Source organism: Aythya ferina (genome assembly GCF_964211825.1).
Source record: "Aythya ferina genome assembly, chromosome: 2".
Lineage (NCBI taxonomy): Eukaryota > Metazoa > Chordata > Aves > Anseriformes > Anatidae > Aythya > Aythya ferina.
Window position 1 is genome coordinate 112,738,395 of NC_140297.1, and position 22,417 is coordinate 112,760,811.

Consider the following 22,417-nt stretch of genomic DNA (forward strand, 5'->3'; position numbering starts at 1 on the left):
AAACTGGAGAGATCAGAAGACTGAAAGGGTAGTAGCTAATGGTTTATACTCTGTCTCTGTGCCTATGATATGGAATTTCTTGGGGATCTGTCCTGGAACCTGTCCTGTTTAATAAGTGTCCTGGTGTACAGTGGGCTAAACACTGTATGCTGGCAGTGATGAAGGCTGATGGAGCACTGTACTGTATTAACAGAAAAATAGCTAGTTGATTTAAGGAAGTTATTATTTCCCTTAAGTTGGTACTAATTAGGCCACATCTAGAATATTACATCCAGTTCTGGGTACACCCAGACAAGACAGAATGTTCATCAATAGGTATGAATGGAATGAGTTTGGTGGAGGGCTTAACCAAGTTGATCAGAGTACTATATGCCTTGTGAAGAGACTCTGAGAAAGCAGGGCTTGTTTAATCTGAAGAAGAAAAACAAATAAAGAAACAACAACAAAAACACACGTTTAGGTAGAGCAATACTGAGGAAATTTTGAAATAACATTTTTCTTGCAAGTGAATACTACCTTCTGCCTCCTAAGTGAGCTCACCTATTTCAGTGTATCAGATGAGACTGGTATATTGAGAAGATCTGATGAATCTCTAAATATAAGAGATTGTCTTGCAGTTAGGCAGTAGGGATACTGCTGCACATTTTAATAAAGGCACAGTATTGTTTTCACATAGGTTATAATGAAAAAACATCAAATTTGGCTTACCCAGGTCTCTGACCCTCCTGTGCATGCTGGGATGATCTCTCCGGTGGAGGGGTTCTTGTCATATCTCCTCACGTGTAGGAAATTTGCTGAGTACAGGTATTCTGCCAGGATATTGAATGCTGTTGGTAGGGAATGGATGGCTTATGGATTCTGAACCATGCCTTGGATTAATCTGATGCTGTTTATGTTCTGTTTTTTTTTTCTTTTCCTCTGAAGTTTGATGTAAACATTTTTGCTGAGGAAGGAAGAAGAGAAGTGTGTCAAAGAAATCAAAAATTCTGATGCATTTTTGTTTGGAAGTGAAAATATTAGAACAAAGGGAATGATAAGCAGGTATTTTTAAGCCTATCTTTTTGAAATGCAAAATTAATGCATGATCTTTATTAGGTCATCAGTACGAAATCATAAGTATGCTTGGAAATATATAATTCACTGTAATCGATCTTGGATTCGATCTTGCATGGATTTATACTCTGGGAGACATTAGGAATTGGATGGGAGAATGCTGGTAAGGCCTGGAATGGACACTGACACATATGTGATTCTGTGAACTTTATTTTTACAAAAATGGTAAAACATTGATATGAGTTTTCAGTTTTAAACATTAAATTTAAAAATTAGCATTGCAGTAGGATATATATGTGACTTCCATGACTATCATCAACCTGCACCACATTTTGGACAGGATGTAGCCTTGAACTGAACGGAAGTGGGTATGTGTTCCCTCTGATGTGTTCAGTCATTGCTGACCCTCCCTGCCTCAGATCATGATAATACCATGATGCAGATCTGCAGATGGAATGAGAACTCAACACAGTCTTGGAGGAGTTCAGCATAGTCAGGAGCACGTGTTGCCAATAACATAGTGAAGGGAATGGGACATAAGGGCATGGATAATGAAGGCTAGTGATAAATCATTAGAACTTGTTTAGGTTGCACCCATGCATCCCGACACAGGAACCTGTCTTTCAAGGAAGTACTACTTGATAGTTACAGTACATGAACAGAAATGGAAGCAAACTCAAGTATTGAGTTTAGGTGATCTAACACTGGGTGAACAGGCATCACAACAGTGACTGTGATAAGTAAGCCTTGCTACAAGGCTGGGCTTGGTGTCATATTTATTTATTTCTGTAGAGGATGTATGAGAGCTGGTTGGCTTGCAATATGGCAGAGCAAAGCCTTATCTCCTTGCAATTTAACAAGCAGTCCTACTCAATTAGAGAAGAAACTTTATTGTGGTTGTTCCTGGTCATGGAGGACAGGGGGAAGCAGAGTAAGTAGGAGCAGCTGAAGTCACAGCTATTGATGCAACAACAGGGCAGGAATAAACACCTGTAAAGATACTGTGTTATTTACCCATGGAACAGCAAAATAATGGAGACTTTGTCTAGTCCTCTGTTAATCAAAATAGGAGTGTGTTCAGGCTATGGGAAACTGGATGACACCAGAGCTAGAATGCAAAAACGATAACCAGAATACTATAATCCTCTGGTATTAGGTAGAGAAATAGGTCTTAGAAATCAATGTTTATACATTGAGATCTTTTTGTTTATTTATTTTAACATTCTCTTAAATGCTTTCTATTTGAGACTTTGGGAAAACGAGACTGATGCTCTTCACCATTATCTCTTTTAAAGAATTAATTCATCATATTCAAATCAAACACTTTCTAGTATCACATTAACATATTCACCTCTTAAAATCTGAAAACTATAGGACTTTGAGTTCCTGAATGCTACTTTAATATTTTTGAAATAACATCCAGTTGACACCTTTCATAGAATCATATTGGAAGGGATCATGTTGGAAGGGATGTTCAAGAATATCTAGTCCCTGCCATGGAATGCCTTCCACTAGTCCAGGTTGCTCAAAGTCCCATCCCAGGTTGTGTGTCACAAGAGCAGAGTAGAGAAGGCAGAATCACTTCCCTATACCTTGCTTCTTTTGATGCTGAACAGGATATGGTTTCTGTAACATTAAATCTTTACAATATTTGGCTGCAAGTACAATAAAAAGTCTGGCCAGAAGAAGGAGAAAATGCAGGACATCCTGTTCACCTGTTTATATAATCTTATGGCTAGTGCTATCACAAAGGTTTCAGGTTTATTCAGTAATTTGTGGAGGCCAGATTTCACCAGTGAAGTTAATGAGGTAAAATGTGTGATAATGTGTGATGCTGACTAAATATGGATAGCTAATACCTGTTCTCATGGAGGAAAAAGTTCCAGAGATTTTGTATGAATAAAACTACTTATAAAACTACTTTTTTTTTTTTTTTTTTTCATTACAGCAATAGGATTGCCAAGAATTTAAATGGAATTATGCAGTTCAGTTAGAATATGATGACATTCTTGCATGGCTTTTGTTTGTTTATTAAACCAGGAGTCTAGTGCTATCTGACACTCCATCAAAGATGTGTTGCTTTTGGTTGAAATTTTAAAATTCTGTGCTGCTAGAGAATTGGCATTTCATTTAAACATCTGACAACATAATAAGTACTTATTCAGCACCTTACACTTTGTTCTTACAGAAGGACAAACTTGAAATTCTGATTTCCACTGGTTTGATATACAGTTGATTTGGAAACTAAACAAAATGGAGCGTCACTGTTTTATGTGGGGACTCATTTCACTTGGGTAGACTGTACATAGAGCTCTTTTTCATTAGCCTGCTCCCTTTTAGCCCTGATTGTTTGGTTACTAGCCTGTGATTTTTCTGGAATAAGAAGACTAGGGCAGATAAAACCTTCTACAAGGACTTTCTTTGGTGTGTAGACATGTAGAGAGCATTAGATAAATAATCTACAGAGTTACAGAGAACATATTCAAGATGCTTCACTGTAAGAGATCAGTGTCATCCAAACTATACCTGGAGTCTAATAGATCCTGCTTCCAAAGGGAAAACACATCCTCTTCTCAACACGCTAAAAGACTGAATCTCACTTTAAATTATCTGTGCCTTTGCCCAAATATCAAGTAGATTTATTTAACTGAATTAAAAATGGTCTTGAATACTCAAAGCACTTTTGTGAAATAAAATATATGTTATGTATGTACACAGACAGAGGGAAAGAAAGAAGTAGAAATCGCCAAGGACAGACAAGGTTGTTCTAAGAACATTTATTGATTAGAAACAAATCATGTTTGGTTTGGTTTGCCTTTTTTTTCTTTTTTTTTTTTTTTTCCTTTTTACTTCTCCATATTACATGAAGTGGTCTCTGTCTGGGTGTAATTTTTACTTTTTAGTGCAATCTGCACCTGTGGCCTTTGGACTTAATGTTTATGACAGATGGACTGGACTGTGTTTGCACCATTTAGTGTATAATCCTTCTGTATGTATCTATGCCATGCTAGGCAGTGGCACTGGCCCAATGGGCATATTTATTAGTGCAGACTTCCTGTCTGCTTCCATTGTTCTGTTGCAGTGTCCTTTGAGCCTAATGGACCTTGCTTTGTACTGGGCCCACCTACAAAATATTGTTCCTGATTCATGCCAGATTATCTGCTGCAGACTCCAGTCTCCCTCCCCCAGCACCCCCCCACCCCCACCCTGCTTTTTATTTTTAAGTACTTCAGCACATTTGCCAACTAGAATGCTTAAAATGGATCAATTCCATATTGTAAATGTTCTTCCTCTCAGCCTGCGAGCTTCATTTTGGAACATGCTTGCTAGCTGTGTTTGCTAGCATCAAGATGCTTGATAGAAAAGAGAACTGCTTTCTCTGAATAGGACATATCTCCTGCTACCTGAGCTCCCACTCCGTGGGAAGCAGAAGTTATTCCCAGCAAAGTGATGGCCACTGTACAACAGGGTGTAGTAAATGCAGCCCTGGCTGCAGGAGCCTGCTGGCCCATGGCTGGCAGCCTGGAGCTGTGCAGTGCGTTCCATTCCTGCTGACTTCATCGGTGCTGTGTGACAGGTGTGAAGCCTACTACTGCACAAGATATGTTTCCTTCTCTATCAGTAGAATAGCAAAACAAATGCTAAGCAATGGAAAATGAACAACACTTAGGCACTTTCAGTTTTTAATTTTTGAAGGGAAGAAATAGATTTGTGAAACTAACAGAAGACAGAAATGATATACTAACACTTGGAAATTCAAAGGATAATTTAGTATTGTACCTTGTTCATTTATTACATGAAATCATGACTTCACCTATATTATTATTCTGTGCCTGTTATAGATATGCATGAAATAAACCTCTCAGTTTAATTGTATTCATATCAAGTTAGTGGCAAATTTCAATCAGGTGTTTGAGAACCAAAAGCATCCTTTTCCAAACAGCAACGTCTGTGTTAAAGTTAAATAGTTAAAATTTTAACTTAAAGTTAGAAAGATAAAAGTATTTTTAAAATATTTTGATAAGAAGTAATAATGGAATTGTAAATGCTCTGTGGAAAGATAGATCACAATTTATCACACTACTCAGGAAGACTATGCATTTAGTGCTTATAGTATCATAACCACAATGAAACAAAACATATTCTGTATAATGGTAGCGATAATTTCTGGAGTGTGTGTACTTGCTAATAAAATTTCTGTAGGATAGGAATGAAGACCTTGGAGGAAGAATTTCTTATTTTATGAATTAAAAAAGGCAGTATCAACAACATCTTCATATCTGAGTTAATAAGGACTTGTGAATAAAATATGTTCAAGTCCATTTACAAATACTCAGGTATAGCTTGAGTACCATCCTTCTTCATTCACTTTCAATGCTGTTGAATAGTTAACAGTTTTGAAGATCATGTACCCAAACTGCAATGATGAACATTTATATATTTATATACATTTATAAATGATGAATATTTATATATATATATATACATATTTGTGGAGGACTGTATGTGTTTTCAACACTGAACTTAATTTTAAAATTTATGATTGAATTTTAAAATCTCATGGTTGTATAAACATCATTTTTCATGCCCCATATACTTGTACTTTTATCATTCCTTTACTGATAACTGAAATATTTTCACCAGCTTTGCAAATTTTGAAGGAATATATTTCAGAATACAGTGTAGAAAATGTGCAAGCTCGTTCTGGTCAAATCCTGTTTAACACCCTTCAATTTGAATCAGCTGTGTGATGGTTCTGAAATTTTTCTTTCTGCATTTGCTGTGGCATTATCACATTTTTTTCTGTTACAATATTGCTCACATACTCCTTGAAAAAGCAGTTTCCTAAGTTGCTTTTCCCTGCTGCCAGTCAGTGTGATGTTGAAGTCTCTTTTCAAAACAACCATAAAAGCTTCAGAATCTCTTTCTTGTAAAAGCCATTTGTAAATTTTAAGGTGAGAGCAGCCTGGAACAGGATATACCACAGGGGAGGCAATGTTATTAAATGCTTTGCTGTTGTTTGTTTGTTTGTTTGTTGTTGTTGTTGTTTGTTTTTCTTTCCTTTTCTTTTTAGAGTTCATAGCCACCATTAAGTACAACAATAGAGATATCATCCAAGTTTGCCAGGACAAATAACTAACCATCTGCCACAAAAGTCTCTTTGTTAGGTGAGAATATTAGCTTTAAGGACATTATAACGTCTGATTTCCTGATTGGAGCTCTCTACAAATAATGACTTTAGGGATTGTGTCATCCTGTAGACAAACTACATGACCATTCACCTGTGATTATTTTAACTTCAGTGCCAGTAATAGTACAGTGCCCCAGAAGTGAAGAGCTGGGTATCATGTCCTGCAAATGGAATTATTCATCTGTTCTCTAAAGAGCCTGGGGACTGAGCTGATGGAAGCACGTAACAGCAAGGTTGTGTCTAGCAAGGTTGTGTCTATTAAGAATATGCAACCTAAATCTTCCAGCTGGGAGGCACAGTAGTGAAAAGTGCTATGTGATGGTCCTCCTTTGTGGACCATGGACCATCATCATGTGACTTCTATAGATGTCACCTGATTACTAGCCATGCAGGTATACCCTGCTACCATGCACTACCCTGGCATCTGGACCCTTCCATCTAGTTATTATGGCATGTAGATTGTTGATTGTAAATTAATATTACTGTATTTATATTATTGTATTATTGTATGTAGCATAGCCTAGCTAGTACCATTTTCTGTCCCTGTCTCTTCTGTTAGGTCTTTGGTACTGTGGAACTCTTTTTGTAAGGTCTACTTCTTTGTCCTACTAGTACAATTTCTTAATAGCTGCAGTTTCTTTCTGATTTGTCTAAACTATAGCAAAAAACAATTTTCTGGTGGAACAGAAATCCACAGTTGTGGTCCTACAGGAGGCTCTTAAAAACAGTTTTTAAAAGCCATTTTCCTCCAAGGCCTTGATAAATTTTCCATCTAGTTTTGTAATCTGCATTTGCAAAGAGATTTGATGGTGCCCTTGGAATTTTCTGTCCTAGATAACATTTCCATACTGGAAGCACACTGACTTGGTTTTCCAGAGTGCAAACAATGGATTTAGCTATTAGCTTTTAATGTCTGTAGAATTATTTAACCCTGATCCTTGGAAAGACACAATCATGCTGCCCCTAAGGTGCCATGGGGTTCCACTAATGTCATTCATCTGAAGAGTCATTAAGCTAACCAGCTGCTTCTTTGGTGTGCTGTAGTATTTAGTATGCATTTAGGTGATCTAGTAGTAACAAATGCTACTAGATCACCTGTGACTTCTAAATGCCCAACAGGCAAAAGAGGCTGCAGGTTATTCTGTGGCACTGGCTGTTCCTAGAGTGTTTCTGAGCGGTAACTTACTGAAGTTCTGTAACTTTCTGTTTTTCACCAATTTTCTTTCCTAATATGTCCACACAGATTATTTAATGCAGTTACATTGTTCTGTCTTCGCTATAATCCAGCCTTGATGTTTCATATGTACAAATTAGGAGCAACTTTGTCCCATTTGTATTGCAATTGAATTATTATTTATATCTACTACTTGTAAAACCAAACAACTTCTTCAATTTTAAACGTTAAATATCAGAATGTGATGATAGATTTGTCAAATGTGGTGTTCACATTACAGCTTGAATAGTCACATTTAAGTGCTTGTATGAGGATTTTTACAAATATAACAGTGTTGCTTCCTCTAGTCACTTTGCACACTTAGGAAGCATACTTCTGAATAATTTTTCCTATACTTCTGAATAATTGTTCCTAGTTGAATCTGATGGAAAAAAGAACACACTTCATTTAGGAATAAATAGTATAAGACAATGTCATTTGTTCCTTATATATAGAGAGAGATTAGAAATATCTTTTTTCCTTTAAACATTTTTTTTTCCTATTCTTATGGACTAATATATCCAAATGACAACAAATGTAAAAATATTCATATAATAATAAATTTATTTGAAAAAATAGAAAAAGCAAGTGCCAGAAAATGGCCAATACTGGAACAACAAATGTTAAGAGTGTATAATGAGTGTATTTGTGGAATGCTGTGGTTGTTGCGTTGGTTCTTTTTGTTTTCTTTTGTTGTGTGTTGTCTTTTCTTTTTCAGAGTTCTCCTACAATATCCATTTGTTTTAATTAAAGGTCTTTTTGTTTGAAGACATCCAATTTTCATTGGTTCTACTTCTTTGTTTTGTTAGATACTATTGGATCCTGCCCACAGCCTGTACAACACTTCTGTGTTCACTTTACCCCTTCATTAATGGGGGAAGTTCAAGCTGCTGCCTGGGTAAAATGGTAAAAGCATCATTGACTTCACTGTCACAGGAAAAAGAGAATTAGAGATTATTAACTGCTAATTTTCACTCCTTTTAATGGGGTTGAAGTCCTAAATTAAAATACATCATATATTGATTTTAATGATGACATGTAATATTACACATGAAGAGGTCCTGTGCTATTGAGGTGTTCTCTGGATGCTGAACAAGAAAAGCACTTAGAGGAAATGTAGGATTTTAGCACAGGATAATGTGAAAAGGGAAACTGGGAACTGGTTGTAATCAGTTGTTCCCTTGTACAAGAACCAGTATAGACAGAACATTGATTAGACTCTAGCCAAACCCAATAAGCAGTCAGATTACTGATTTTAAAATCTGCCACTGTGGTTGTCTTCAGTGGTAGAAAAAAATAGTTTTTCATATAGGTCATAGCTTCACATGTGAACCTCACAGCACAACCTCATCATGTGCCTGTGATCAGTTTGTCCAGCAATGGGCTTTGTGTGGTATTATTTCATATGCCCCCCTCACTGTGCTGAATCCTTTTCTTCTGTCTCTTAGTTGCATTTCCATTCCACCAGTTAATGCTGTGATAAGTGAGGATGAGAGAGTAATCCATCCTTTGTGCAGGTCTTATGTCTATCTTCCGTCTACCTACCTGTTTTCCTTAAATCCTGTGATTGTTGGGTAAGTGGCAACAGAGACAGATGGAGGATGTCACACCTACATACAAATGATGAAGAAATGATGGCTGTTGGCCATTGACTCAAAGTGACAGAGGCATCCTTAACTTGCACATCAAAGGAGCTGTTTTTAAGGGTGGTGTCAATATCACTGGTTGCTGAAAATGGAAAAGCAGATCCTCAGCTGTCATGTACTCTATCTTTGATTCACTGTGCTAAAACAACAAGCCTGTTACACAGCAAAACTTCCACGTAAAACAAGCTAAGCCAAAAAATGTGAGAGACTAAGGAGGCGTGTAGTACATATTGAAAGTGTCTTGTAAAATGTAATATACAGAAATCTGAAATAAAACATATTTTTCAGATGAGATCAATTTTAAGGCAGCCATTGGTGTATATATGTATTACCAGAAATCTGAATCTGAGGATAAGTGACTACCTAATGTTACCTTAACTGGAGCTGACATCAAAATTAGCTTCTTTATAGCAACACTTATGAATTTTATGAAGAACTAGGTAACTCTGTAAAGGTGTCTATAGAAAATGATAGGCTAAACTTGTATATAAAAACTTAACCATATTTACGTAACACAGGAAAAGATAGCTGATGAGGTTGATGTGAGAAAGAACAACTCAAAGGATGAGTATAAAATCTACTGTGTTGACAGCTCATGATTAAGTTAAGTAGCATATTCCAGGTGAATAGTTTTTTTCCATTTAAAATAGTAGCTGCGCTATAATTTTCTGTTCATCAGTGGGCAAAAAGGGTATACATGGAAGGAGTTGGGGGAGGGGTGGGGAGGAGAAGTTAGGGGGAGGAGAGCAGGAAGGAAGGAAAGGTCTAATGCTTAGAATTTCCTTTAATTAATCAACTTCTTAATGCACAAATAATGGGTGAAATAAGATTTTTATTGTGTGTGATTGTGAAATAAATGCACATGCATTAAAAGGCTGATTAATGCCAGGTTCCTAGTAAATAAAACTACCTTGTCTTTTCCACTACTGTGATATTTAACTTTACTGAATGTACATTCCCTTGCTTCCGACTATTCTGTAGTTATTTCTATTAGTTATCTTCTGAAAGACTATATTGTCCACTTACTCACATAAAAATGCAGTAACTGTCAGGAATTGTCCCACTGATGCCTATGAAGCTATTTGCAAGAGAAACTGCTGGGCAGAGTGGAACTCCATTAAAGGGTTCAAATGAATGATAAAGTTAAATTTATTATTTTACTTGATATATTTCTATCCTCTAACATTGTTCATATTTAATTCCTTTTTTTTTTTTTTTTTTTACTTATATTTCTAACTTCTCATAGCTCTTTCTGTCTCTTGCTTGTTTTTATTTTTCTCTTTCCTCCTCCTAATATTCCTTTTTAACAAGATTTTGTGAGTCACACTGATTCCAGGCAAACAAGCTGCTGTACTGTAAAATAAATAGCCTTGAAATGCTACAAAGTAAATCACTTGCCTTCAAGATTAAGCTAAAATGTTTGCTTGAGCTTCATGTCTGAACATCCTTCCACTTAACCAGATGATAGCAGAGTTTTTGCCAACAAAACATATCTTTACTAAACCAGGGCCATCTTTCAATGAGAACAGAGCAGTATGCTGCCCTCTGCCATCAAAACATGCCTCTAGCCCTATTTATTTATGAGAAGCTTTGTACTGGATACAAACTGATCATGAATGTTATCCAGCTTTATATAAGACATCACATGGTATTGGTAATCTGATACAGGGTTTTAAATGGATAGCTACACTGCCAGTTTTAAGTGCCAGCAGTTGTTTTTTGCTTATTTATTTTTATTTTTGCTTTTGCTATCAAATGATATAGCAGGTACTGCTATGAAATATGCTAACCTTCATTGAGTGTATGCTTCCTGCAGAAGAATTGATATTACTAAACACCTTCATTTTACCTTCTAATTTTAATCTTCTGAACAAAATAAACTATTTTGTATCCTTGAATGCAGCTTCCTAGAAATAGATTGATATAGGAAGAATAATATACATTTTACTCCCTCATCCCAAACATATTTTTTCACAAGCTTGTGCTTTCAGCATCTTTTCGCTGTGTGATTATTAAAATACTTATGCTTTACAGTTATAGGCCTGGATAGTCTTAAAAATAGATAAGGTTTCAAACATGAAATACTGACTTTTCTTGGTATTTATTCATGTAAGATCCAATTTGATCACCTATATTTGTATTTGTAAACCTAGAGAATCAGCTTTATTTGTGGATTAGGTATATAATTGACATTCACTCCATGCAGACATGGAAGAATCTAACCTGGTGTGAGAAACCTGAAGTGTGACTAACATCCTGAATTTTTGATTTGCAACATAATCTAGAGGATGGATGAGCATTAACATGGAAAATCTAGTCTCTCTTTCCCAGAGGGCACCTTTGTATTATTGTAGCTGGAATGCTTCATGTGCTATATCACTTTGATCAGATAGCTAAAATCTGAACACTCAAGTATTGTAAAGGTAAGGGTAGTAGATTTGATCAATCCCTGGGACTGCTAGTTTCTTAAATCATCTTAGGATAAGTTAAACTAAGCTTTTGGAATTATTCTATGTGTGTTTAATGGAAGAAAAAATGGCTAATTTGTGCTTGCCTTACTAGAAAGCAGATGGGTAAGGGAAAGAATATTTCAGAGGGAATATTTAAAAATACAAAGACAACCTAACTGAAAATTTTGTAAGCAATTAGATGGTAGTACAGGTAAAGGCATCTCAAACTGGCGTTTCAGTATCCAATTCTTTATCAAAAATTCATTTGCAATTGAAATAGCTCATGAAGAGATGTGACTTGGAGCAAGGAGCAGAGGCATGACAGAACTGGTAAGGTGAATAGTACGCTAAGATTTGTTTGTATGTTTCCAGGAGAGAGAGAGATCTGTAGCTTTGTATGCTTCCCTAACTTTATGCATTAGAGAAGTTGAATAGCGTGACTGAGTTTAAAAGGGGTGACATTAATGTGAAGTCTAAGGATTCTTTATGTGCATAAAACCATGATGGTTCATTCCATGAACAGCTGCTAGCCAATAAGCCTTTCAAAAAGCCTTTTGGAGACAACACTGAAAATCTAGGGCTCCCACTCTCCCTGCAGGATTTGTACACTGAATTTCCAAAAATAGGGCACCTCCAAATGGTGATGTAAATGCTTCATAGGGACCCAATATTGTAATAAATGTGTATCACTGTATCCAACATACCACTGAACTTAGTCCCTAATAAGGAAGTTGCATAATAGGCACTTGAATGTGTTTAAACATATTTAAATGCCATGTTTTTGAAAATAGTTTCAGTCATGAATTTGATTTTCAGAAGTACATCTGAGGTAGTATGGCTACTAGATATTTTCACTCTGGACTTTATTTATGCAGACAGCAAAACTATCACACAGTCTGTATGAGCACTGAATGATGTACATAGTAACTGAAGCCCAGGAGTGAAGCTATGTTAAGAGAGTCTACGAACAGCCTTTATTAATATATTTTTGTTTGTTTTAATTTTTTGGGGCAGATGCTCTTTGTTTATGCTCTACTTGCACAGTGGTTCTGATTGATGTTATGTTCTAATAAATAAATAATAAAACCAATGGATTGTCTTACATTTTGTGCAATTGCTGAAGATTCCATACTAGCACTTCTCATTTTCTGGCAGATGGTAACATAGTTACCTCTGCCATTAGAACAACACAAGTGTCTTTTGTTGTTATTGTTGTTTTGTTTTGTTTTGTTTTCATTGAGAGAATCTTAACAATTAAAAATGTGTCCTTGATAAGCCAGAGGAAAATAGAAACAGCTTATTTGTAATATATATAACTGAAGAAATATATTCACAATGGAAGTAAAATGCTAAAAAGCTTCCTTCTCTCTTTCTCCAAGATTTTTTTACTGTGAAATTAAGGAAGAAACTGCCACTTGCAAACTCTATATGTGTTGAACAGTGGTAGAACTGTCCACAAAAAAGAATATCAAATCTGAGGATTTCTCTTTGTACATCCAACACTAAGGGCTAAGGAACCAGAGCTTAATTACAGGGAGACAAGTACGAGTTGAAAAAATCCTTTGATCATCATACAAATATAAATGCAGTCAATGTTTATCTATATCTAAGGAAGATATTTTAAAATGTGTTTCATTTTTAATTAAGTTAGCACTATTTCAATTGTATGGGTTTCTGGGACTGGCGTACTGCATGTCCCAACTGGTGCATGGGAAAAAAATCATATTCCACTTTAATGAAATTACAAAACATTTCCTTGAGATTTGATCCTGATGCTTAATAGCATTGTCTCATCTTATAGACAACTTAGCTAATGCTGGTGTAATCAGAGACGCCTCTTGCACCACATGAGTTGGAAATATATCAGTTAAGAATGTAACATATGCACCTTCCACTTAAATTTTGTCATTATATTTTGAAGTATCAACATTCCAAACACATTTTAAAGGAGAATAGAAGCTACAGCTAAGTGACTTAAACCACTGAAATTGAATTAACAATAAAAATAATGATGGATATACAACTTCAATGGAACTGACATTCAATTATAACAACTTCATGCAGTGCATTATAAATTTGTCCCATTGTATCTGATTACTATAGTTAATAGAGTAAGAGGCAAAAGCTCTAATCACAATCTTAAATTGTATTTTATGCTTTCTTTTTGATTCTTGATTTGCATATTGTATACAATAATATATTTACGCAATATTTGACAAACATCTATTTTATTTTGCAAATTGACAAACTTGTCTTGTGTAAGTTATGCTGTAAGGAGGGCTTTAATGGTTCAATTAGATGGTCTGTTCACTTTTTACAGTATATTTTATTAGTCTAAGTATGGTAACCAGGCTTAAAACCAGGTACTACAAGGTACCTTTTCAGCACAGTGCTCAGGAAATCAACCATGGAGCTCTCATTAACATTAATGGATGCTTAGTGGCTAATTTACTCTGCATCATGGTTAAAACATACTCCCCAGGGTGCTCACCAGGCTGTGTGGGAGATTCCTCCATACTGTTGGTATTGTAATTGTATTTTATTAGCTCAAGCTACAAATGAAAGATTTCGATTCCATGACATCTCTGCTGAACTCTGATTCAAATGGAAAATATACACACCTGTATTCACTATCAATTAGCTGTGACAGCAAGATAATCTGATCAAGAATTTTTGGCAAAAACATACAGTAGAAGAAAGATGTACTATCAATACTTCTAATTTTACATTAATCTGCAAGGTAACTGAATATTTTATTTTATAGTAAACATTAAACACTAAAAACATAAATTTTCAAATTAAATATTCAAAAATTTGTAAATGCTGTTGCAGTTTTAGTTTAGCCTTGTTATGCTTGCGTTTTTGATTAAAAAATGAAGATAATTGAGGGAAATCAAAAGGAACTATGAACTCAGGAGCTATGAAGCTAGAGTTCTTCCAGTCTTAAGTGCTATAATTCTTTAGAACTCTTCCTCCAACCAAAAAAAAACTTGTTGGGAATGCTTCCGAATTCAGTTCTGAATAATGGATTTTAAAGGAACATTAAGTGTAAACTGGTAAACTATAAGGAACAGGGGAAAGATAGAACAAAGAATCCCATGCTTGCGTGAACAGAAAACACTGGGATAATGCAGGACTTGTCAAAATTAATTTGAATTTTGATTAAGGAAGAAGATTCTTCATTCCTTAACAGAGGACAAAGAAGGAAGAGGGTTGCTATGTACTTCAAATATTTTCCCTAGAAAATATTAAAAATTAATACCACTTTTAATATCATGTTTCAGTACTTAATGAGACTAATGCTGAGCATAAGGACAAAGCCAGGCTTCCTGAAAGATGGGTAAGAACAAAGCACATTGAATTTAATGTATATGTGTATAAGATACAGAGAGAGATGGAGAAGATGACATGGTTCCCAGAATATTGGAATAGAAAATCATAATCAGGCAGAATGAGTTAGGAAATCAGAGTGGCACCACAAAACTGCAAAATAGTATTAACATTTAAATATAACATTTAAAACAATAAAGGAAATATATGGCTTATGCTAATATGGACTTACCAGTATTACTCAATCAGGCAAAAACTTGAAAAATATTGAATACATAAAAAAGAAGAAAGTAAACAACATAAAAGTAAGGGCTGATGGATTATTTCAGAGCAACCACTTACCTATTTTTTGTAAGATACTTGTTTTTTTTGGATAAGAGAAATGCAAGCTGGTCTGATTTGTTGGGACTTCAGAGATGCATGGGAAATTATTGGTTACACTGAAAAGTGGGATTAATATGGAACTCTAGAGTGAGTAAGGAACTGGTGAGAAGAGAAATTAGTAGATTATATATAACAGGGTTTGTAATCATCAAGGGCATTTATTAGTAGTGCATTGCTTGTGCATTGCTACCTTGATGACAGTATAGATACCAAAATGTTATTTTTCATACAACTTCTTAGCCCCTTTTCATTTTTCTTTCAATATATTTTCCTCCAATATTGTCTGTAATGCCACACTAAAGAGCAGCTAATACAGAGTCTGTCAGTTAAACTCATGTCATGAAAGTCACAGATTCTTAGAATTCACAACAGTGTTATCGTAAACATTATACTGTTTAGCATCACTAGTCCATGATACCTGATTTTTATTTATTTATTTATTACACAAATCCTCTTCCTTGTTGTACAAATACATGCTGAAAAACATGGTATTTGCCTTCTTGTAGTTTGGACTAGCATCTCACCAAAAGCATACATCAAAATCTTTGAAAAAGTATGGATAAAACTGATCTGGAGTAGCTTTGTTTAAGACAGAGAAAATAATTACCTCAAAAAATAAAAATAAAATAAAATAAAATAAAATAAAATAAATATATATATGCATATCTATATATATTATTGGTTCCAGATATGTTTACAGAATGTCTTGGTAGAATCTGGCAGCATATTTTCAGTGGATATCTGCCCAAGCATAACTAACAGATATATTACAATCTCCTATAGTGGATGAACCGTAACAGATGCAAGGAAGTAAGTGGTGCAGGAAACACACTGCATAAAATATGATATATCACAGTTGGAAGGCTAGTGTCTTTCATTTCATAGATATAGAGATTGAATATGTGTAGTGGTTCACAGCAAGTAGAGAAAGGTAAATGTGGTTTCACTTGGAGAAAGTGATGACAAAGCAAATTTCTGGGCTGGGAATGGGATAAAGCAGCTGTAGTCATACAGTCAGAACATGGTCATACAGGTTTTGTCTACCCTTCAGCATTTGCTGATGTGTGATCATGGTGATCTGTGGTCTTTAAAAAAAAAAAAGTGATTTAGTGCACAGTTGCAGCCATAGGTTTCTACTAAATTTTAGCTTTTTGTTATATTAATGATGAGAAAGAAAGAAACTTCCACCATGCAGTTTCAGAATGTCTGTTGTTTAAGCACTGTCAATCAATATTCATTTACAAAAGTGAGCCAACTTTTTGTGCTAGGAACTAATTTAGAATGTTTGTACTGGGTCTCCTCTGTCAAGAATGTAATTTCCATCCCTATATTCTGTAGTATTAGCAGTTTCATTAATTTGTTTCTTCTTAGGTTGAGAGAAGACTGAAACTGCTTGTTGAGCAGGTGAGGAATTGAGCCTCACCCACTCAACTTATAGGAAAGTGCAGCAGGCAACAGCTTGTTCTTAAATAGCACAAGAGGAAATAAAAGTGCTGCATCCATCAGTATGATGAAGAAACCTGGAAAGAATAGGCTATCAAGAGAGTCTCTTAAAATTGTAAAATAGTTTCCTCACATCAGAAAGGATATGGTAAGATGACTAAAACTGTTTTTCCAGAAGGGTGGTCATTATAGAGTAGGCTGTGTACAAAGGAGCATCTAGAGTTCTTAGAATATGTGTGCTCCCATTTCCACGAGGTGCTACCTTTCACCATTGTAAAAATCAAGTTTTACCAATGCTCTCAGGAAGCCTTCAATGCTTCTATGAAAACTAATAATTCCAAGAAAACCTGACTCTACTGAGGAAAATAGAAACCTACTCAGTGGCTGCTATAGTCTGACTTTTCTCTCTCATTAGCAATAAAATAAAATAAAGTGAAAGTATAAATAAAACATTTTGTACTTAGCAAAGATCAGGTCCATCTTCAGCCTTTTGAAAAGGTGAGCACCAAGTGCACTATTTGCAATAAGTATCAGTTTTTAACTGTGTAAAGAGATGGAAATGAGCCAGTTTAGTTAATGATAAACAGGAAAATGTATCATGAGTCAGCATGGTTTGTAAATGCACTTTGACACTGAAGAACCCTCAGGATTAAAAAGCATATAATACACCTAGCATCGTTATACTTACCAAATACAAGTCTGTGCAATATACCAAACTCCTCTATTCCCTATATTAAATAGTTTTGATGATTTGGTCTTTTAGAAAAAATCAAATATTTTTCCGTCAGAACATGCTCATCTAATGAAATTGAAGGGATGAACATAAACATACTGTCTGAATTTCCCTGAATTCAGATATTATATTGAGCTGCACATACAGTTTTTCAAAACGATGAGATACTACTTCATAAAAATAAAACTAAAATACTTTCAGTGTAATTAAAAAGAATACATTAATATATTTGACATTTCCCATGTTATTATTTGCTTTATCTTTCATTTTTTCTCTTTTATTTTGTCAGAAGTTGATTTCTGTTGCTCTTTCCTCTGTGGTATTAAAAGGAAACTAGAAGTTTTCTAAGAAATCTGATACCAAGTTTTAAGAGTGTTTGGTCTCACTTTGAAGACTGTATTGAACATAATTTCTGTGGCTGCAGTCATCCAACTTATTTTCTCTTTATGGTCCTTCAGGTAGAACATGAATAATCAGAGTATGTGTAGTGAATGTAGCATACGCAGAGGGGACAGCAGTTCTACTGCAGCTACTACATTGCACTTCCTATCTTTAACAATAGCCTTAAAAAAAAAAAAAAAAAAAAAAATCTAATCTTGTCTCATCAGTGCCTGATAAATCTAGAACACAGAAATGATTGCTTAGGAAAAATTTACAGTATTAAGCTTACTTCTGTACTAGAAACAGATAAAAGTTTACTGGGTCTCTCTCCTTTTTTTTTTTCTTTTTTTTTTTTTAAAAAAACTACATCTATGTGGTGTGCTGCTGTCCTGCCTGGACAAAGCCTTCTAATACTGGAATCTGGATTGAATATGAGATGTCCCATATTAGTGTGGTTGATGTACAGGCTGATAGTAAATTTATGTTGTTTCATATACTTCCTGGTCACATTCTTATTTACAATTTCCATGTCTAACTCAGGCACACTAGGGCACTGTATGGTATGAATGTTTTTAGATTGCTGCACACAGCAATCTACAAGTTGCCAGTATGCAGATAATTACATCTTAAATGCTGTACCTCAGAGCACCTTATTTGGCTCAGGTGGTACTTTTTGAAAATCTTTGTAACTTAGACTATTGCAATCAGGAAACACAAATCTATATATAATTTTCCTTTTCTTCTTGCTCCTATTTAACCTGCTTCCCACCCAAAAATGAATAATACTACCCTGTAACACTGAAAACAATGCCTGGCAATATCATAGTATGTCTACATAGCATACATGTATGTAGCATATGTATAGTATATGGACCATAGTCTCAACAACTTTCTGCTCTCATTTCATAAACCTGTGCATCTTTTGCACATAACCACAGATTTGTAGTGTTCTTTACACTGAGCAAGTGAACCATTTTTTCTGGTTATATAAACTAAGTGATGCTGTAGCTGCATGGTATGACACAAACATATCTCTTGTATATTTACAGGGCACAGAATACAGTCTAGTTTAATTATGCAAAAGTATTTATCTCTCCCCTATTACCATATCTGAAAAGTACATTACCCACTCCCACAGTTAAATGTGTCCTCATATCAATTTCTCCTATGTAGTGCTCAGTATAGTGCTTTACATTTTCAAAGTGTTTTACAAACATGAACTAATTAACTAATGCATGTCATTATGAGCTTGTGAATCTTGGATGTCAAAAGGAAAAAGACAAGGCAACCATAGTGGATTAAATAAGGCACAGATTAAATTGCCAGCAGAGCACAGCACCCCCTACTTAGCAAATTTCTCTACAGCATACACAACTATTTGACGTGCAGTATTGTTTCTTGCTTCTTTTTCCTGGTGAGAAATACCATCACTTGGTGGTAATTCTTCACTTCAATTTAGGTGCCATAATTCTTGGGGCCAGTCCCAACCTCATGTCACATGTCTGCTCCTGCTTTAATCCATGTGAGCATAAGATTCTTCTGTCCTTGAGGCATGGACATGATAACATTTATTCAAAGCTGTACTCATTGCACAGTCTCAGAATAGAATTTAATATAAATGCAGTAATCAACTTCTGATTCATAAACAATACTATTTTTTCAATTTAAATCATAATCATAGTGTGAAAGTTATGAGACATAATTATAGGAGATATTTATGTCCTGTGATACAGTTCTGATTTCTAACAGAGTATCTGTCTATAAAGGTATCTGATCTCTTTCCTGAGAGAGTGTTCCTTATGTATTGAGTGAAGACCATGACCATCATCATTTTCTTTCCTTGTATCTCTTCAGATAGGGGCAGAACAAATTGTTGTCTAGATGAATTTTTATGCCTGCTTGTCCTCCTTTTTCCAAAGCATTGTATGTGTACACCTACATATGAATATAAGGTATTTACTTTATATGAATGAGCTACAGGCCTTTGATTCAAAGAAGAGTTCCTGATATGTAAACAAAATCCTAAATACCAGGTTTTTGTGCATAGGATTGATGGATCTATGTTCATGTGACAGGTGAGAAATCTGAGCTTCCAGTGCCTCTAAAAGAGACTGTGAAGCCATTCTGCCTCAGGAAGTAGGTGAATTTTTTGGCACACTTTCACGGTGTTGTAATCCTCCTCTACAATGAGCAAAAAAGCATCAAGATATGCAAGGAGTTATATGGTAGTCTGGTTTACTGATTCATCAAGAAAATCATATTGTATATCGCTCACTAGGTTCCGCTTAGCAGAATAAAAGACTTTAAAAGCTTCACTAAAGGAGAAAGCTGCAAAGGGAAAAGGGAAAATAGTGAAACAGCTAGATTTATAGGTGTGATGATCAGGACAATCACAGCAGGCTGCTCTGCCTTTACTTATGAATAGCTGGACAGGTTTGCTGATATTTTTGTAATGTGAGCTTGTAATATAAAAGGATTGAAATCAACTTGCTGAAGTTATTCTTATTTAGCAAGTTTATAGATTTCTTTTCCAGTACTTTTATTGTCTTCTGCTCTATATTCACAAGCCCAACTCTTCAGTAAATGTTAGGGTGGGGAAAGTTGTAGGTAAAAGACATCTTAATAAATGCTGGATAATAACAAAAGTTCTGACAATTTAAATTGATTTTGTAGCTCAGTATTAATAATTGTGCAGCTATTATACAGCTATTAATGATGATACAGCTATTATAATTACAGCTATTGTAATAAATGAGGAAATGGTTTCACTGGCTTAAGCAGAAACATTATAGTATCATCTACATGAAATGGCAGTTTTCCCCCCTCCTGCAGATACTTCATTAGCACAACCGTACTTGCCTAGTAGTAGCACCTAAGAGTTGCTTGTTGGTATGAAAGCATTTCTGACAACAGTGCCAAGTTGCCTTGTACTTAATGTGAAGAGGCCTGAACTATAAATATTTTCATGACCTTTGTGAATGCAACCAGATTGCTAATTTTAAATTATAAGTATTTAAACAGGTTGGAAAAGCCACTGTACCACTAAAAATTTGCTATTAACATTTTTTTTTTCAAAAATGTATGTTTAAGTGATTAATTACTTCATGTTACACTTGTCATAAATCTCCCTGGTAAATAGTGGTCCCCCATCTGTCTGTCTCATTGCCACATTGTGTCATGATTTAGGTATAAGTATAGTTCCAAATATGTTGAGAAGGCAGGGGATGTCAGAGAGGCAGGGGACAGAGGTCCACAGAATCATAGAATCATAGAATGGTTTGGATTTGAAAGGACGTTAAAGATCGTCTAATTCCAACCCCCTGCCATGGGGTAGGGACACCTTGCACTAGACCAGGTTGGTCATAGCCCCATCCAACCTGGCTTTAAACCCTTCAAGGCATGGGGCATCCACAGCTTCTCTTGGCAAACCGTTACAGTGCCTCACCACTCTCAGAATAAAGAATTTCTTCATTATATCTCTTTGAAATATACCCACTTTTAGTTTAAAGCCATTTGTCCTTATCTTATTGCTACACTTGCTGACAGAATGTCCCTCCCTAACTTTCTTGTAGGCTGCCTTCAGGTACTGGGAGGCTGCTATAAGGTGTCCCCAGAGCCTTCTCTTCTCCAGGATGAACAACCCCAACTCCCTCATCCTGTCTTTGTAGGAGTGGTGCTCCAGCCCCTTCATCATTTTCAAGTCTGTCCTCTGGACTTGTTCTAATAGGTCCATGTCCTTGTTGTGCTGGGGACCCAAGAGCTGAACACAGCACTACAGTGCTCTCCACGAGAGCAGAGTAGAGGAGGAAAATCACCTCTCAGTCTGCTGGCCACACTCCTTTTGATGCAGCCCACAATATGGTTGGTTTTCTGGGTTGCAAGCACTTATTGCCAGCTCAAAGTGAGTTCATCAACACCCCCAGATCCTTCTCATCATGGCTACTCTCAATCCATTCCCCACCCAGCCTGTATTTGTGCTTGAGGTTGCCCCTGCCCAGACACAGGACTTTGTACTTGGCCTTGTTGAACCTGCTGAGGTTCACACAGGCCCACCTCTCAAGCCTGTCCAGATCCTTCTGGCTGTCATCCCTTCCCTCCAGCATGTCAACTGCACCACACAGCTTGGTGTCATTGGAAAACTTGCACTCAATCACCCTGTCCATGTCACTGGCAAAGATGTTAATCACAGAATTAAACGACACTGGTTCCAATACCGATCCCCAGAAAACAATGTCCATTTGTTTTTTTACACAAGTCTTTAGACAAGGAGATTGACTTTTCATTGTATGCATAGTGCCTCACAAAATGTTCTCACAGATTTCACCAACCAAAGCTCTGGTACCTGTGTCTACTACAGTGCAAATAATAACTGTATTCAGTTCAGTTCATGTTGCTTATTTTGATCTATCTTTAACAAAAGGTGATGGATCAAATCATACTTTGTGGCTAATAAATAGTGCCCTAGTGCAAAGGTTCTAAATAAGATATTTTGGCTGCTAAAGTGGGGACACTTTTTCCAGAGATAATGAAACTTTTATAAAGCTGGATTAGTCCCTATCTATCTTGGGGGGAGAATTTTATAATCAAGGCTTA

The 22,417-nt window shown here is 35.7% G+C and overlaps 1 protein-coding gene across 5 annotated transcripts in view; it reads left to right on the forward strand.

Annotated features, from left to right (window-relative positions):
* Positions 1 to 22,417, forward strand: part of ST18 (ST18 C2H2C-type zinc finger transcription factor) — a 182,137-nt gene that overhangs the window by 16,726 nt on the left and 142,994 nt on the right. The window contains exon 1 of one of the 5 annotated variants that reach the window (XM_084507418.1): positions 983 to 1,041. The exons of the other annotated variants lie outside the window; for them this stretch is intronic. The gene's annotated coding sequence lies outside the window, so the exon portion shown is untranslated. Of the gene's footprint in view, positions 1 to 982; positions 1,042 to 22,417 lie in introns of those variants that run through there. 5 annotated transcript variants of the gene reach the window in all.